The following is an 18,791-nucleotide window of genomic DNA, read 5'->3' on the forward strand; positions in this document are numbered from 1 at the left end:
GGCAGTTTTCTTTCTTTCCCTTCCTTTCTTTTTTATTTTTAAGGCATAACAAAGTGCAGAGATTCGATCTGAATTTTTTAAAAATGAGGAAAAATAGAGAAAAAGTGTAGAGGTGCAGTCAGAGCCACAGCAAACACTGTATCCACGCTTTCTTGATAAAGGCTGTAAAGAAGGCGTGTTCTACTCAAATTCGTGTGTCTGCTTCTTTTGACACTCTTTCCGCCGTTGTTAAGCAGCACAAGTGTTTTAAGATTGTGTTCGGAAACACATAGAGATAAGGGAAGGCAAATAATCCCCATTCAGTGCTTCAGGCAGGAGGTTCGAAAGGAAACGCGGCGGGGGACGAGGGCTGGGGGTGGGAGAGGAGCTGCATTTTTGCTTCTGTGCCGGCTAAGAAGCCAGCAAGGTAAGGCTTCCCTTCTCCAGTCGGGTTTCTCTCGCATTCCATTCTCCCCCATGGGTCCTGCGTGCAGACGACACATAGCTCAGTGGGCGCACAGGAGGCGAGCATTAGAGATTAAAGAAAGTCAGCGAGATTGAACACGGGCGTCCCGTTTGGAAGTGTCCAAGGAGACCAGCCGAGACTGGGAGCGTTTCCTTCTGGCCGAGAGGGGGAGCCCCGCGTTCCCAGCCTGGAGCGACCCGGAGTCCCGAGCCTCGAGCCCCAGCCGCCAGCCAGCGCGTTTTGGCTCCAGCCGCTAAGGAAGAGGAGGGAGGGGGCAGAGAATGCGTAGAGGGAGGGGACCGGAGCCGGAGGGTCCCGAGTCCAGCACGGTGTTGACGTAGAGAAACTTTCCCTCTCGGCCGCGGAAACGGCGCCCCGGCTGTGCTGGAGCGGAGATCGCCAGGTTCCGAGGACGCCGCGGCTCTCCACGCCCCTGCCCGGAGCCTGACCCGACTGCATCAGTCAGTAAGGTACGGAGAGACGCCGTTTATCCTGGGGCTTCGCTGGCTGCAAACCCCAGCGTCCCGCCAGGTAGCGTTCAGTCCCTTTTAAGTCGACATCCTGAGAAACGGCGGGCCGGTGGTCAGCCCCGGCCGGGTGCAGGGGAAGGAGGGCGCGGGGCTGTGAGCCGCCGCTGCTGCCGCTGGGCAGGTTGCAAAGATTGGGACAGTGAAAGGCTTTGGGAGACGTCCGGCAAGGAAGGAGAATAAGACCTGTTGACGACCGCTGTGGCAGTGCTTCAGGGATGACGAGGAGTCAGTCTCACGAGGTCGGGGACGCAGTGTTCTCCCGACTCCTGGAGCCCTTTGTGGTAACTTTGGTCCGGGTGACCGGGGCCGGCGGGCGGGAGCTGGAGGGAGCCGAGGGTCGACTGTGGTCAGTACGGCTGCGGGGGTAGGGACCAGACGCGACTGAGCAAGCAAGTCTTCGCCGGGTCACAGCGGGGCGACCCAGGAGCTAAACTTCTTTAGCTTAACCTCCCTTTTGTTGGCCGCGGGAGGGAGTGTGAGCAGGGGGGGCGGGGAGGCGCGAAGCTCCGAGGCCCGGCCGCGGATTCTTTAAAGCCCAGGCTGGGAGGGCCCAAACTCAGGGGCCGCGCCCACAGGGTTACCCTTTGGCTGGGTGGGTCAAGTATTTCTTTCTGGTGGGCGCTACTTAGAGGGGCGCGTGGCGCTGCGCGGTATTGAGACCCTGGGTTCTCGCTGGGGTCCACCACCCTGTGGGCTGAATCACTGCACGGATCAGAACCCAAAGAGATCGGTTCTTCCCTGAGGCTCCTGGGGCCGCCTCTCAGACTTCCCTGTGTGCGGGAGGGAACTCTGGGCAGGCTGGTTTTCTTGGAATGTGTTTACGATGTTGAATGGAACTTGAACAGGAAGCTGGACGCTGCAGCTGGAACCAGCTTGCCAGGGTAGAGTAAGGAAGACGTAGCTGGAGTTGGACTTGTCATGTGCACTTAGTACCTTGGGCAAACCCCGAGTAAAAGCGGGCCGTCGATCAACATATCCCTTCCTGGGTCCCAATAGTTTTTCCCGACTGAGCTCACCTTACTTTCACTTGCAATCAGACATTTGAATGCACTATTTCAATCTGCAAATTTGACAAAGTATAATGCAATTAGGAAGGCTTTAATAACTTTGGGACCTGCTTTTTTTTAAAAAAAAAATCTTGCATCAGCAGTTGAGAATAAAAGTTTTTGAAGAATGTTCTAGTTATGACTCCCTTCTAGGATTAGAATGAGACTAGGATACTGGTGATTTTGTGTCTTTGATGCCAAATGGGTGATAAGGTGCTAAAAGAAGGCAGTAATGAGACGGAGTGAATGTGAGGAAGTAGGAAACTGTGAGAGGAGTTGGACATTTTTCAGATTTGCAAATCAACCCTTTTTCTGCTAGTCTTTCTCTCCTTCCCCCACATAAACAAGTGGTCTTGCTAGAAAATCCACCAATTGGGAGAGTGCAGTCACTGGCGACTACAACCCTTGCTGGAAACAGCAGACAGGCTAAGGTACTGCCCCACTGCATAATTAAAAGGTCTCCTTGAGCTGTCCAGGAGTGTTTTCCAAGTTTTTACGACTGACAAGGAAAGAAGAGAGGAACCTGGCCGGCAGCCAAACTAGACTGAGCTCAGTAGCCAGGCATGAAAGAGACTGGGGAAGTTGCAGGGGATAATTGGAAAGGAGCTGTTGGTTGTACTTGGATTTAAACAAGGGGTTTCTTTTGCAATGAGAATTTTTAGGTGACTAAGATCAGCCTTCTTGGCAAAAAAAAAAAAAAAATAAATAAATAAACCGAGCATAGAGTGCAGTGGGATGTGACAGAGGAGAGTGAAAGAAGTGGTTCTAGGAGGGAAGTGAGATCCTTCCCTATCTGTGTTGCTGTGGAATAGCTGGGGGCATGATGCATTTTGCACTAATCATTCTGTGCAGATACCCACACTTTGTTGCTTTTTGTCTCCTCAACTTGGACCAGGCTTGCTGAAACTTCAAGCTCTTGACCTTGACTTTCCTTGTTTTTCCTAGCCAGTATGAACTGAAGACTTGGGTTTTGAGCAGATGGTTTTCCACCTTAATCGAATAATTCCATTAGGTATTCTCAAATGGAACAGATTTGGGTCATGAAATTAAAGTGGAAAATGCATCCAACTGTCTTCCTTGTATTTGTCAAAGTAATCCAGATAATAGATCTCCTTCACGGAAAGGAGTAGAAGTTGGTGTGATCTCAGTATTTCTCGCATTTGCCTAATACTTAAGGGCCTGCTGCTTCTAAGTTACAGACCAGCCAGGACCTCAGAGCCTTATCTGAAATTAGTTCCCATCGTTTACATTGGAAACGTTTTATGTTTCCTCTATTTTTTTTTTTTTTTCAGGAATGTAGGTCTACTATTGTGGGTTTGGGAGTTGATTAGTAAAAAATTGCTAATGTAATTTGTATTTCTTCTGGGTTGGTGAGTTTGAGATTGTGAATATCAGCCTACTCTGAGATTGACTTTATGAATCACCCTTGGCAAAGTGTTTTCCTGTTCCTATGATTTTAGTTTTCCACTTGCAAAGTAAAGAAATTTCCTTTACATAATTACAAGCTTACAGTGAGCATTAAAAAGATGAAGTTATATTAATAGGTTTTTAGACATAAAGGTCATAGGGCTTCTAGCTCAGTTGATTCACTTGAGATTTATAGGGGTAAATTGGAATATTTATATCTAAAATACACATTTAATAGTGACATATCTGTATTTAATTTATAAAAATTACTACTTTGCATTTTAATCATAGCTTTAGTTTAATCATAAATTTTATTCTTTGTGAATATTGGGTGAGATTATCTTAAGGCTAAAGCTGAGTCATTCTCTCAAATAGAAAAGAACAATCAGCAGATTCTGTTTTTTTTTTTTTTATTTTGGCTTATATTTATACTTAAGGACCGGTTATGTTTTTAAGACCAGCTCAATTTTGCCTTTATGAGAAGTTACCAAATATATTTGCAGAATTTGGCTCCCTTCTCGGAAATAACACTTGAGAGACAGAAATACACTGATGATGTACAAACAAACTTTCTTTTCACCATGGCCACAACAATTTCCTTAAAAGTTTAAAGGGTATATTTAGGAGCCATTCATTAATTGATTCAACCAGTATTTGTTTCATACTTTCTATGTCACAGGAAACATCAGGTTTGGATCTGAATCCTGGCACAGAACTTTTCAGCACTGTGATTTGTGCAGGTTATTTTACTTCTTAAACTTTTTGCCAACATATAATTTATTATCTGTGTTGCTATCTGTACTGTATGAACTTGTTAATTATTGATATACACATGATAATAATTGTTAAATATTTAATTTTTCGTTTGACATGTCATTAGTAAAATGAGTGCAATAAGCTACCTACTTTTTTTTCAATGTACTGTATCTACCCTTAGTTGCTTAGCTTAACTATTTTTCAGTTGAACAGGTCACTGTATTAGAGAAGGAATACAGAATAAATATGAATAAATTAAAGTATAAAATCTTTTGGTAAAATAATTATAACTTTTAGACTATCATTAATAGTGAATCTATAAAAGGTGGGAGCAAATTATAGTTGTATTTATGGTCATACTAACACGATAGACTTCTTTGCATAATCAAAGAATGAGTGAGTGTTCAGGGACATAATAGAGTAATTTTAATGTAAAATATCTAGTTTTGCTTTTGATTTCAAGTTAACTCTTTAAAATCTTAATCTCCATTGCTGAATATTAGATAATTTTTATTTAGATTTTACTTAGCAGAGCACTTTGCGGTTGCAGTTTGTTTTTTAAAATCTCTAAAGAACACTAAAAAGTTGTTTTATTCAAATGTAATAATGAATTCAAAAGTAATTACCAGAGACAACTGAATGACCGGCCTGAGCCCTGGTCTCTAAACGTAATTAGAGGCTGGTGGATCTAATAGTGTTTGTCTTAATGCATTTAGTGATCAGGAAACTTAAACTTGTTCCTATGGGAGCTTAAATATATTCACATTGGAAAAAAAAAAAGTATAAACTTTGAGCGGAGAAATTGCTTTGCTTCCAAATAGTGAGGATATGAAGTTGAAATCAACTCTTTTATTTTTAAAGATAAAGGCTACAAGTTATTGTTCCAGAGTTAGGCTTAGAAAACGTTCTTATACATTTCTTAGGCCCTGTTATTTGTTTCTTTTGTGTTTGTTTTATGGTAAGAAAATGTTTTCAGATACTCTAGTGTTGCTTACACTGCATGATTATTTTTTCATCAGAAGACAGTTAATTGACTCAAATGTTGTGCAGTAGAGTGTCAGTTTTTACTGTTGAAATGTATAGTTATGGTAAATTTGGAATTATTTTTGTCATTCAGTATTATGTACTTAAAGATATTTTTGGAAAGACTTCTCTAATTTGCACAGGTAATATGAGTCAGTAAGTTAGTTTTTATAACATGCGATTGCAGAAATCAATATGACTTTTGAAAAGAGTTTTAAATAACACCATATATATTTTTCAGGATTCACCTGAGACCGTATCTAGGTAGTAATAGCTGCTATTCATGTTTGTTTTTTTGCTATTAATGTTATGTAAATATACCTACATAGTCTTCCTCACATACCTTCTGAAGAGGAGATTCAGAATATACCTTAGGAACTTCCAAGCTTTGGATAACTAATCCCTCCTTCATATATATGTCACATGGATGTATATAATGCATGTAGAATTATGACATATATATTCTTTGATGTTTCTCTATTTGTGCTAGGTATATTTTTCATGGGGAAAAACAATGTCAATCAATTGATATTTCTGAGCTAATTTTTACCATTAATTTAAAATCTTTTCCAGACAACTCTTGCCATAGGTTCTTGATTGCCCTCCCCCAAAAAATTCTAAAGGAGTTTTCAGGCTTTTATTTATACCTGTAAAGGTAAAGAAAAATAGTGGGAGAAACCTATTATCATCATTGTTGGTTAATGGTTCTGATGATGACAAAATCATCGAAGCCTTTTCTACTTAAGTAGAACACAGGCAAATGGGCATTTAACTGCTGTCATAATGTAAATGTAAATTCACTGCTTGGAAGATAGCTATTACTGGTATGTTTGTAAGGTTCTGCGAAGTGAGAATTGTGTGTGAATGTAGTGTTTTCCTGGTATTGTGTGGCTTTTTCTTATGGTTATTATAATTGACCTGTTTCCTAAAACTTCAACCACAAGTTCTCCAAGAATTTCAGGGAACTTAAATTTTGCCAAGCTATGAACCAAAAGCTCATTGAGTGATTTGGACCCAATCTTTTGTCCTTAGAAATGATGATAGTCATTAAACTGACCAAAACAGGAGTTCCTATTGTGGCTCAGCGGATTAAGGACCTGATGTTTCTGTAAGGATGTGAATTTTATCCCTGGCCTCCCTCTGTGGGTTAAGGATATGACATTGCCACAAGCCGTGGCATAGATCACAGATGGGGCTCAGATCTGATGTTGGTATGGCTGTGGCATAGGCCACAGCTACAGCTCTAGTTCTTCCCCTAGTCTGAGAACTTCCCTGTGTTACAGGTGTGGCTATAAAAGAAAAACAAAATTAAAAAAGGACCAAAACACAGCTAGTGGAGAGGTTTGGGAGAAGAAAATGTAGATCACAAGTAACTTACTAAAGGAAACATCAAGAATTGACTGTATAACCTTTTAAAATAATTATGTAATATTTCATCAAATGATAACTAAGATCTTGAATGAGGTAATACTGATTTTGGACAGCATTTTAGCTAAAAAAGCAAACAGAACTATCTGTTTGGTGGCAGCAGATCTCCAAATTTGGGGTAACAAAAAGTTGATATAAGAGAATGAGCTTCATTTTAGCCTCTTGATTTCCCCTCTGTTTACAACCATCAAGAGTGCCAGTAGAATCTTAACAGCAAATAGGTTAATTTACCCAGATTTCCACTTGGGTTAGTGGATGTAACTTGATGTAAGTACTGATAAAAGATATATTTAAGAAGACTAAGAGCACTAAGTGTTTTTAAAGGTCGACTTGCATGTTATTCTCTGTAATCTATTTAATTTTGTCTACCTTTGAGGAACTCCATAATAAATACAGAATTTTAGCTGATAGTTGAATCTTCCTGCTACCTCCTTGAGGTAGTATTAAATGTGCACTATTGTCATCATAAAAAATGACTTTAAATGTTGATTATTGCTGGTGGTTTACATAAATACAGAGAAAGTTTAGCTTATTGTAAAAAACGACTGTATAACTGAGTTAATTTCAAAGCAATTTATCTCTGTGCTGCTGTAGTAACTGAGTATAATTAATAAGAGGATGCAGCTTATGCAGCAGTGTAGTTTAGCAAAATGCATTTGAGAGAATTGTTAATCACATTTGCGTAAACGAATTATATTTGAAATTATCTAAATGCCATCTGAAATGGCAAAATATATTGAATTTTCAGATATATAAAGTAAGAATTCTTTATAATAAGAATAGGTATTGTTTTGAAATTTCGTGAGTTATTATTTCTGTTTTAATGCATCATCGCGACTTTGGATGAGTAGGAGAAAAGCCTTTAAAATTCTAAACTGGGAGTTTCCATCGTGGCGCAGTGGTTAATGAATCCGACTAGGAACCATGAGGTTGTGGGTTCGGTCCCTGCCCTTGCTCAGTGAGTTAACTATCCGGCGTTGCCATTAGCTGTGGTGTAGGTTGCAGATGCGTTGCTGTGGCTCTAGCGTAGGCCGGCAGCTACAGCTCCTATTTGACCCCTAGCCTGGGAACCTCCAAATGCCGCGAGAAGGGCCCAAGAAATGGCAAAAAGACAAAAAAAAAAAAACTAAACTGCAAACAAACAAGATATATCATATTGCCCACATTGCCTTTAATTCTTTTTAAAGGAGGAATTGCTACTAAATTTAAAACATCTGAATTATCATAGGCTTAACTGATTAAATTAGATAGACTAGGAAACTTATGATTAATTTGGATAAATGAAATTTCCTAGATTAGTGCAGATGAGGCTTTAAAGAACAATGTTATAATCAATCTTTCTTTGGGACTTTCTTACTCGATGAGATACTGACTTTGACTCAAGTCCTCATAAAAATTTGCAGTCTGTTTTCCCCCTCTTCTCATTCTGAAAAATGTGACTATGTTTAAACTATGAGTTGACAAGTAAAGGGATTCTAATATGATCTTTGAATTTAATAAATATTTATTGAATACCACTTTTTTTCTGGCAATTAGATCCTTTTTATAATAGGTGTCAGAGACTGATCTCAAATTAACTTTATTAGATTTAAATAGAACTTGTTATTTTTATATAATTCTGTGCCACGATGGAGAGAATGTTGAAGGAGTAGGGGTGGAGGCTGTTTATCAGCGTGAGGGGAAGCAGTATCTGGAAAGAAAAAGTGTGGTGGTGATTCCTGGGCAAAGATGAAGATGTGTTAGCAGGCAACAAAGCGGGGGCAGCTCAAGATTGCAAGTGGTGTGTGCTTGGAGGCATGGTACCATTTGAATGGGTTAATAGAGCAAGCTGAATTTTGGAACTTCAGAGATGTTTCTCCTTTCTGTCTTCATGTTGATGACTATGATCATTAGTAATTACATAAGCGAGTTTAGGAACTTTAACTGGATTAATCATCATAAAAAACTCTATCTTATTTTTATTTTTCCAGATCTAACTAATGTGTAATTGGAGTCATAAGGTATTGTGTGTGGGCTCCATTTTACACTCCAGGGGATCCATGAACTTGGATATAAAACAATAACATTATTACTCTAAAGGGTATCTCACTTAAGTTTAGTATCATTATAGTTTTGAAGGCAGGGAAGCATGCACACAACTAGTCTTTACATGTAGCTTCTAGAAGCTGCACATATTTATTGTCATGTCTCATTGCTCTGACTGCACATATTTTGAAATTTTTTTATGTTTACAACCAGTTTAAAATTACAATAAAAATTACACCTGCTTCTAGGTATTATTTTTATATGTAGATATATCTATAGATATGAAGCTGTGTATCAAATTTTAAATATAATTTTTGTATTTTTTAATATAATTTAATCATTTTACTTTAAGCCTGCTTTTTTTCACATAATTTATATTTTGTTTCATGCGTTGAAAAACAGATTTTGAGAAGGGGTCCATAGACTTCCTTAGCTGCCAAACGGATTCATAGCTCAAAAAAGGTTAAGAACACTTAGAAATCTATACTAATTTATTTAGAGGTGCCAGTAGGCTGTGCTGTCATTTAATGAGGTTAAAAGAAATTGAAGCTATTTAACTCAGTTTTATCTGATAGCATATAGTTATACAGCGGTGTCCTAAATTGTCTTTGAAAGTAAATTCCTGATAAATAATGCTTATTTTGTGGATAATTTGCACTATTCAAGAAGAGTGTCTGTGGTTTTTGGTAATCTTACTTAGTGACACAGTTCAACAAAGAAGCATTTAATTCTATTTTAGAACTTGTACATTTAAAAATAGGTTTATCTTTTTCACATTACAACATTAACTATTTTTTTCTTTCTTTCTTTTTTTTTTTTTGTCTTTTTAGGGCCTCACCCATGGTATATGGCAATTCCCAGGCAAGGGGTCGAATCAGAGCTGTAGCTGCCAGCCTGCCTGCCTATGCCACAGCCACGGCAACACCAGATACAAGCTGGGTCTGTGAACTTCATCATAGCTCATGGCAACGCCAGACCCTTGACCCACTGAGTGAGGCCAGGGATCCAACCCCCGTCCTCATGGATACTATCCAGGTTAGTTACCGCTGAGCCAAGATGGTAACTCCAGCATTAACTATTTTTAACAATTCCTGGTTGGCTGGTAGTTTAGTCTTGTGGTACTGATTTGTTTTTAATATAAATGTTTTGTCTCCTCAGCTTCACTTTAAGTTTCAGGAGAGAATAGATATGTTAAGCAGGTTTTTGTATCCCTGGTTAGTAACAGGTAACCATGCCAGTATTAGCAATTTCCTCTGAATACCAAGGAAGAAATAAATAAATTATGTGCATTGGAAACTTGATATTTCTTTATGCATCGCTGAGTTACTTAAGGTTATACATTTGGTTAGATGATGTGTATTATTCGTGACCACTACTGATGAAAAATTTAATGTATGCCAAGAATTCTGGAAAATAAGAATACATAATACATAAAAGTATAGCAAATTTTGGTGTTATGAAGGAGATATATAATTAAACATAGATGACGTAATTTTTGCCCTATTTTCCCTTTCTTCTTTTTGCTTGACTTGGCAACTCTATGAAGATACCTTCATTTTAAAATTAGTTTCCTGTTTTATTGGTATTTGATTTAATTGAAATCGATGACTCAATTTTATTTTTGAAGTATGTGACAAAAGCTATTTCTTTAAAATTATTAATTTGAGATAATTACTTTGTAAAGCTTCAGATTCAATTATCAGTTCAGTTGTAGTTAGTCTGGAGCACCTTAACATTCTAAGCGGTGGGTGCAAAGTTTTGTACTTGAATTGACAGTAACTTCAAAATCACAGTGAATGATGATTGTCTTTTAATTTGCTTCCTGTTTGTGGCTCTACTTTGTGTCTCCTTTAATGGTGGGCATCAACATGCCTTTGCCTCCCTTCCCTGTTGCTCTCCATGTTCCCTCTGAATGACACTGGATAGCACAAGCCAGGTGGGATTCTCTACCGAAAGGTAATTCTCCTTTCCTATTTATGCACATCGATTCCTAGGAAGCATGTTTTCACTTCTAAGAGTCACTGACAGTCCTTGATATTGATGGTTCATTGATGATTTCCTTATTCCTTTTTGTTCATAGAACTCTGATATTATGCAGATATCCACTCTTTCCCACATAAATCAGAGGAAGACAATTCATTCCTAAGAGAAGTGAAATTTGGATTAGGCTGAGCTAACCGGTCATGGTGTTTCTATTCCCCTTGTCAGTGACTGATTATTGTGAGGTCACTTGTTTCTTGTCCCAGTCATAAACAATTATGTAAAACGACATAGCTGTAGGGAGATCAGGTAGAAAAAAAGTTTTTTACACTTGGAAAGGGGACATTGGCTGAGATAGCCTGTATCAGCTATTGATTTGGGTCCTGTCTCAAATTGCAACAGAGGGTCATCTTCTGTCCTTGAGGAGATCTAGCCCAAAGGCAAAACAAATGCTTTAATGATGAAAGAAAAAAATGTAAGGAACCTGGATGCTTGATGCCATTGTTGGGTTGCTGAATCAACTTACCATATTTCTGGGTTTACTATTGTGTGAGAGAATGAATTTATTTTTCAAACCAATTTGAACTAGAACTTTCAGTTACTTAAATGAGATGGTATCTTAATTAGAATATTTATTAAGTGGTAATTTAGGTAATTAAAGGAAATTTATAGACTACTTGGGTTTTATAAGCTGTGGATATGACTGGTGCTATTACGCTATACAAATATTTCATTATTCCATTCACCAAATTTTATTTTGTTTTTAATACAGTAAATTTATTAATCATCTTAGTTAAATGTATTCTGGGTTGACTATATTCTACGTATATCTCAGAATACATTATTCAATAAAAAATAAAATAATTTGAAGTACAAATTCAAAATCTAATCTATAAAATCATACCACTGTTTGTTCAGTGTCTTTAGTGTATTGAGAACATTAAATGTATCTTAAGAAACACTAAAGGAATCTCAGTGCTTTGTCTGAGTAATTTTAAGATTGGAGTCATGATAAAACTAACATAATTATTTAAATATAAATATAAGAATAAAATTAATAAAATAGTGAAGTGCAGATCCATTCACAGAGATTAAAAAATGCAGACATATAATAATCTAGACATATAATAAACTAGTCAGAACTAGTTATAAACTGGTTATAAAACTAGTTCACGAACCATAAACAATTTAATTATTTTCTGCCACTATGTTCTTGAGTTAACTTTTTTGATGATTTAGCATTATGCACATTTTTTTGATAATTTGTTATTTCAAAGTATGGAGATATATCTGAGTCTTTGTCTTCTTGTTCTAAAGTGGTTAGGAATTACCCAAAGCTGAGAATTGACCAAAGCAAGAGTGACATATATTTTAAAGTATTAATGCTGTCCTTATTGGAAATGGCTAACCAGTAGTTTAAGCAGGAGGTGGAGGCAAGCAAAACCAGGAATAATCTAACAGGCTCAGAATAGGCAAGTATCACAGTGGGCAGTTTTGTTGGAAATGAGTGAGTGTGAGAAAAAGAAAGTTAAAGATTGTGTCGGCAGTGGAGATGAAGAAGAGCAGTTGTTGAAACTGGAAGTGGAAATATTACAGATATTAGAAGCCTGCAGTCAGGCATAGTGGCAAATGGCTCTTTGGTCAAGAAAGAGCAAGGCTATTGTATTGGAACTCTATCTATGTGGATGTTGAAAGCATGAAGACAGGTTGGAGAGGGATATGGAGAGCCAGTAATTTGAATACCAAAGGAAAGTGAGAGACCTTAGGAGAAGTTACTGGATGGAGATATCCAAAGAACATTACTGTGATTGAGATGTGCTTATTAGTTTTATGCATAAAAATGAGGTAAACATACTTGAGATGCTTGCTCTAGGAGATCATGACCTTTCAAATTTAGGCAAAAGAACCAGAGAATACAAAGTACTGCCATTATCAGAGGATTATTGTTCTTTTAAAAGCTGTGATTCAGGGGTTGGTCTGGGGTATCTCATTATCCAGAATCAGAGTGCCCTCTGATTTTCCTTGGTTTTAAAGGGACCCACATTCTTATGGGCTTTTGAATGTGAATAAATGTCTCTTGGTATGGAAACTTATAAAGGGACTCTGCTTATCTACTTTGGAAATTTTAGTTGAACATGTAAGTTGCTCACAGCAGATGTAAAATGAGGAAGAGGTTAAGTATGCAGATAATTAAAATTCCAACTCTCACTAGTGCTGAAATAATCAAATAAGTTGAAAATGGTAACCACCCCCCACCCTCATCATTGTCTCTCTTTTTGATCTTCATGGCATGAGAATTCTTTTCTTAATCTGTTCTCTTATACCTGTGAGTCCACAAAACATTTTTTGAACAAGAGAGAAATGGTAATAAGAATGTAATGGGGATAATATAATATCTTATAATCAGGATAATAAGAATAAATTTTGAGGCCAGGCTACCTGAAAATATGGCCCCTTGACATATTGAATATTTCAACCTGAAAGAATTTGAAAAATGGCATGTGAAGGAAGGATGTTCTGAACTGCTCTTGAAGCAGTTCGTAAAATCCTTATGCGAGAAGTACCCTCTCTATCCTAAGAGGAAAGGAACATCCTTAGCTCTGAAAACATAGGGACACAGAGAGGTATCTCAGTGAACTTGCTAAGCTTCCCTTAGTTTGCAATATTTAGCTCATACTCTCTGTCCTATCATACCTTTCTGAGACTTGTAACTCTCCTTCAAACTTAGCATAAAAAAGAAAATGTTTAGGTTTAATTATTTTTGTTCAGGTCTTCATTTCTTTTTTTTGGCTGCACCTGGGCATGTGGAAGTTCCAAGCCAGTGATTGAACTTAAGACACAGCAGTTTCAACACTGAATTCTTAGCCACTAGGCCACCAGGAAACTCCTGGGTCTTCATTTCTTTATGCAGGTACTATGTCATGAAAAACTTATATTAAACTGTCTTTTGTTACAGAGAGTTTCAGATGAGAATCCAGGAGGGTAGAGGGAAAAAAATATTTTTCCTCCCCTACAAATAGCATTTATAGAGTGCTCACTATGTCCTAAGCATTGTGCTAAATGTTGTTTTTAATGATTCATAAATGATTAAGAAATGTGTCTACTGTTCCATAGCTGGCAAACAGTGGACCAGGCAGATAATAGGGTGGGAAGTAGCGCATCTTAACCACTGTATAAGTTGGGGAATGTTCTGTAAAGTGGCCAGAGTCCCCCTAAAGGTCCTCTAGTCCTCTTCACTGGTGAGAACAAATAACCATTGAATACCTGATGGTCTAGACTCCTGCCTGAGGCTTCACTCCCCGTGTTTTGCAGCACCATGGGCTGCTCATCTCCTAGTCTTAGAAGTGACGACTTGGAACTCCCATTGGATAGGATATTTGTTTACTTTACTCTGTTTAGTTAGATAAAGTATGAAAATTAATTCATCGCCTAAATGGTGTCTGCATATTGCTTTGGCTTTCTCTTGATGTGAATTGTCAGGAGAGTTAAAATGTTGAGTGAGAAAATATGACTTTTTTTTTGGTTTTTAGGGCCTTACCTGCGGCATATGGAGGTTCCCAGGCCAGGGGTCCAGTGGGAGCTACAGCTGACACCACAGCTATAGCAATGCCAAATCCGAGCCACGTGTGCGACCTACACCACAGGTCACGGCAACGCTGGATCCTTAACCCACTGAGCAAGGCCAGGGATTGAACCCACAACCTCATTGTTCCTATTCGGATTCTTTTCTGCTGTGCCACGACAGGAACTCCAAAATATGACTTTCTTAATCCTGTATTTCCTTGGTTTTGTCAAAATGATAAGGTTTGTATAAATAAAGCCCAAGGTATTAAATAACTAATATTATTAGTTTCTAATAACATGTCATGTACTTTTCATTTAAGCATTTGATATTTCCTTCACTGAGAAGATGGACTAGGTAACTTCAAAGAACATTTCAGCCCTTACAGCAGTCTACATTTTAATTTTAAATAGTTTTTTTAAAACTAAAACAAGTTTCTTAGTCAAAATAGTTTATTTAAAGTTGACCTGATTTTAATACTCAATTTCATCCTTTTGTCTTTTTTGAGTAAGTTAACAGACATTTGATCTCCTGTGGTATTTATAGTTTCTGTATTCTGAAAAGGTTCTCTTGAACACTTAGAGTCAAAGCCTGGGGGTATGACAAATCTTCAAGCTAGGAAAGACTCAGCAGTAGAAAGCAAGGAGCACAGAGTGAGTGATTCAAGCAAATAGGAAGTCCTAAAGGAGCGAGTATATGATTCTGCCACAGAATTGCAAGACTGAAAATAGAGCCGGAGAATAGAGTGTAAGGGAAAGAACTAGAATTGCCGGAGATAAAACCAGTGAGGCAAAGACTGAGTCTTAAAGGACTTTCAAATGCAGGGTTCTCTCTTTATTCTGTTAGCAGTTGGAAACCCTTGAAGGATTCAAATAAAGTTGGTGGCAAATGTCCTCTGCATTTGTGAAAGATTTAAGTAGATGCACTACCAGTAAGTCTAGGCAAGAGAAGGGGTAGTTGAGAGGGATGGCAATGAAAAATGAGTTTCTTCCAGAGGTATTTAGGAGGAAACAAATCTGTACATTTTGATGATTTGTTAGTGATTGTGGAGCAGGCCAGAACTGTGGCATAAATGTTGATGCTAAGATTTCTAATTTTGGCAACCTGGGTGTTGGCATCCATCAGGAAAATGAATAAAGTAGAAGTAGAATTATTGAAGGAAATGAATGATTTCAATTTTGGACACATTTTGATATGTCTCTGAATCATTTCTTTTGTAGATGTCCAGTAGCAGTCATTTATGTATATACACATATATGCCTGGAGCTAAGAAGTTTGGTGTTAGCTGGTGATATACACATATATATTTATTTCTCTATCTATCTATCTATCTACCTATCTATCTATCTATTGACTTCAGATTACAAATGGTAGATTTTCATTTAGAAGGGGCCATCTTATGACAAGGCTCAGAGGAACAGAATGCCAAGCCCCAAGCACAACTAAGAAGGAATTATCAGTGATGTGAAATTTAAGATAAAAAATAATAATTTGAGAAGGAGAGGATGATCAATAATCTTAAATAGTATAGAAAGATAAGTAAACCAACAGATTAAAGTGTCAATTATGTGTCTGTTGTACTTGGTGAGAAGGTCCTTCGTGACTGTAGTGAGAACAGTTTTGGAGGGATTATGTATGTGGTGAGTTGTGGAGTAGAGTAACTGAAAACACAGTATAAATCTGTAGGTTGTTCTGGAAATAGCTTGAGCTTTGGCCTCTTTGGAGACAGGATTTGCTGTTTACAACCCGAGTGCTCTTCAACGGGCAAATAAATCACATACTGTTACCCTTTCTCAACCTGTAGGATGGCACAGACAGTAACTCCATGCAGGATTAAACATGTTGCATATAGCATAGTGGCTAGAGTTTTGTAAGTGGTCCGTAAATGGCAGCTAGTGTTATTATATAAATTATACTTTTTACACTGTTATATTTAACCTCACAATAAAATGATATTCTGGTAGTTCCCGTCATGGCTCAGTGGTTAACGAATCCGACTAGGAACCATGAGGTTGTGGGTTTGATCACCTGGCCTTGCTCAGTGGGTTGAGGATCCGGTGTTGCCGTGAGCTGTGGTGTAGGTCGTAGATGCAGCTCGGATCCAGCGTTGCTGTGGCTGTGGCGTAGGCCAGTGGCTACAGCTCCGATTCGACCCCTAACCTGGAAACCTCCATATGCCGTGAGAGCGGCCCTAGGGAAGAAAAAAAAAATGATATTCTGTTTTCATTCTGAGTAACAAATATGCTATTGTATGTAAATGAATTTACCCTAAACTATAAATACAAATGGAACAACTTCAGGGTAGTATGTCTTTTGCAACTTCGAAGATATAATAAATTAGGGGAGTACAGAATGAGTCTCTGTTTTTGACTATATCTCCATCAAAAATTATATATTTTCAACGAAAGAGCCCCACTTAAAACATCGTGTAATTTGAACTGAGATATATCTCCTCTTTTTAGACTTGTTTTGGTTCTTTTTTATATATTACAGATGAAACATGGTAGAAGAAAACTTGTAAATATTAACCTGAAACAAAGTAAGAAATCCTTAATCCTAAAATTATGTAGGATAAAGCTATTTTTAACTTTTTAGTGTATATACAGCAACACTTTTTTCTAAATTTTACAATTGATGCATGCTGTTGCAATAAGTTAAGAATACTGAAGAGGATAAGGGGAAAAATGGTTTCACTGATTGATTTGATGACATTTCTTTAGTTAAAAAAAATGATGTTCTGTGCTACACACTAGTTGTTAATTTGACTTTTTTACTTGTTGTGCTGTGACGGCCCTTAGAGCTGTCTTGGGTGTGTGGACTGGTATCGGGGAAGAAAGAATTGGAGGAAAGAATCCTGTAGATATCACTTCATGATTTCAAACCCACGTTACTTTTAAGGATGAACGTAACAGGCTGTGGATTGATAACATCTAAACAGAAAAAAGTAATCAAGGATAAATCATTTGACAGTGGTTTCTGTCAGAATCAAGATTTTTTTCCCTGAGAAGACAGGTGACTGAGGAAGGACCAGTACGCTATAAACAGATCAACACAAGAGCCAGTCTGTGCCCCTTTGCTTTTTCTTACTCACACTTTCAAGACTTGGTTCATTTTTCAACCCAATAGCTGTATCCGTGATTACCAGAGGCCTAAAATCTGGATTATTTAGGCTGGTATTTTCTGGATGCACCCATTAGCACCCACATATGCCTGGACTCAACTTATTTTTGGTTTCTAGAGAAGGCTGGATCTCTGAGTCTCTTCTTGGTTTCAAACAGGCATTAAAGTCACTTGGACCTCGAGGATGGGATCTGTTTTTCAAGTCTGATGTTTAAAATACTTCATTTCCATCAAGGGCTAAGAGCAAGCAGCATTGTGTTTTGTAAATTTGCATTTGAAAACGATTATCACAGAAAAGTATTTTAGAAACTAATTTTCAGTATTAAAATTTAAACCTTACAAAAACCAGCTTTTGATATTTTTTTTTTCTCCTTAACACTTTTAAAAGAAATTTCCCCTGGTTAAAATTTGGAAAGCAAAGAAATATACAAAAAAAAAAAAAAAAAAAAGAGAGAAAACAAACTCACAAAGCAGCAGTGCAGTGGGGCTAGGTTTAACCTTTATGTACTTCCCACACATCTTTTGCACTGAACCTGTGCAATAAAAGATCAGGTGAAATGTGTAGAACGTGAGCTGTTATGGAAGATTCCCGATGAGTTTTTGAAGACTTACTGCGATACAGATAAACTTGGCCCCTTACCAAATGTTCCCATGCTGTGTAGTCTTGCTTGGGCTCCATCATTTACTAGCTTAGGGATCCTGGGGAGGTTATTTAGCATCTCTGGAACTTTTTTCTTGAATGTAAAATGAAGGTAATGACCTGAACCTTGTGTGTATCACTGAGAAGCATAAAACAATCTTCCGTGGCACCAGTAGATTTTCACAGAGCTTTCTCTTATGTGTGTTGACTTGAAAAACACACAGACTGAGAGTTGTGAGTCTTAAGTTTTATTCAGGGACCTTCCTGAGGACTATAGCCTGGGAGATAGCCTCTCAGTAGCTCTGAGAAAATTGCTCCAAAAGCTAGGGAAGAAGCCAGTGTTTGTATGATTTTTGACTGCAGAGTATGTGCAGTCAAGCATGCATCTTTGTAAAAGATTACTGCTAGTCACAAAGGGCAGATAATGATTTTAGTGCTTTTCTATGAAGGGGAAGAGGCAAGAATCTGAGTTCATTAAAATTCTTCCTGAGATATACATCTGACCATCAAAAGGACCTGCTTTTCCAAAGCACAAAGTGTCTCATCCTGTTTTTCATACTGAATTTCTCTCAGGGTGCACAGTTGGTCAGTGACTGCAATAGCTAGCATCTTAATCCTTGTAGAACAAGATGCTGAGCAGAATATTTTGTCTCTTCCCTTGGCTTCAAGATTTTTACAGTTTGCACTGTCTCCATTGGGCTCAGAGAGCAGGCAGCATCGGATTTCCTTGTTTTCCTTATCAGATAGGGAGGAGGCTTCTGAGGGTCAATAAATGGTTAAAGTTCCTATTGTTACATTGTTATTTTTGAAACTGTTCCTTTTCATAGTT

General features: G+C 38.0%; 1 protein-coding gene across 22 annotated transcripts in view; it reads left to right on the forward strand.

The window, feature by feature from the left end:
• Nucleotides 222-18,791, forward strand: part of GULP1 (GULP, engulfment adaptor PTB domain containing 1) — a 264,095-nt gene continuing 245,525 nt past the window's right edge. For 4 of the 22 annotated variants that reach the window (XM_021075361.1, XM_021075379.1, XM_021075375.1 and 1 more), the window contains exon 1: nucleotides 508-915. The gene's annotated coding sequence lies outside the window, so the exon portion shown is untranslated. Of the gene's footprint in view, nucleotides 977-1,023; nucleotides 1,257-18,791 lie in introns of those variants that run through there. The other 18 variants (XM_021075366.1, XM_021075376.1, XM_021075384.1 and 15 more) reach the window with 13 other exon arrangements.

Source organism: Sus scrofa, chromosome 15 (assembly GCF_000003025.6).
Source record: "Sus scrofa isolate TJ Tabasco breed Duroc chromosome 15, Sscrofa11.1, whole genome shotgun sequence".
In the NCBI taxonomy this organism is placed as follows: Eukaryota; Metazoa; Chordata; class Mammalia; order Artiodactyla; family Suidae; genus Sus; species Sus scrofa.